This window comes from Arachis ipaensis, chromosome B02, assembly GCF_000816755.2.
Source record: "Arachis ipaensis cultivar K30076 chromosome B02, Araip1.1, whole genome shotgun sequence".
NCBI lineage: Eukaryota > Viridiplantae > Streptophyta > Magnoliopsida > Fabales > Fabaceae > Arachis > Arachis ipaensis.
Window position 1 is genome coordinate 108,486,992 of NC_029786.2, and position 808 is coordinate 108,487,799.

The window sequence follows — 808 nt, forward strand, 5'->3', positions numbered from 1 at the left end:
ACTCTTTTTTGTCCTTAATTAGATTATTAGATTAATATGAATTTTAATTCAATTAAATTTTATATCTTATCCAATGATATATGAAGTGTGAGTCGGTATTATGTTCATATGCAAATTACCAAAAAATAATTTAAATTTGCGGCTTTTTAGGTTGCCTCACAAAACTTTGTGGATTCATATATGGCCTAACCAAATTAGGTGACTAATAATTGATTAAAAACAATATATACATTATTTAATTAAGCTGGCCAAAGTCATAATTTCAGTAATTAAAACTAGCGGGTTTGGGCCGTTTAGCTAGAAAACAAAGCATTTTAGTTTTGTAAAGTATCATATCCGCGGTATTTATCCGAATTCGATCCGAAAAGTGTGGGTATCGATCCGATTCGCAAAGTTATCAGACCGAGTCGGATCTGATCCACAATGTTATATATCGGATCGGATTGCGGATTTCATGTAGGTATCCACATATCCGCGGATCTCCAAAAATAAATAAATAAATAAGTAAATATTTTTTTTATATTTTATTTCAACTAATAATTATCATATATGTTGTATTATTTTATTTTATTATTTAAAAAAAGTTTGTTTAATGATATTTTAAGAATAAATATGTTTAAAAGAGTAAAAAAATAGTATTTATTGATATTTTTTAAATAAAAATAAGCTTTTTAAATTATTTATATATTTTGCGGATATATCCAAAATCCGATCCGATAATTTTAGTACAGATCGAATCGAGATTTCGACCATATCCAATTCGATCCGATCCACGTTCACCCCCTAATTAGTGAGCTGCTATCTCTGG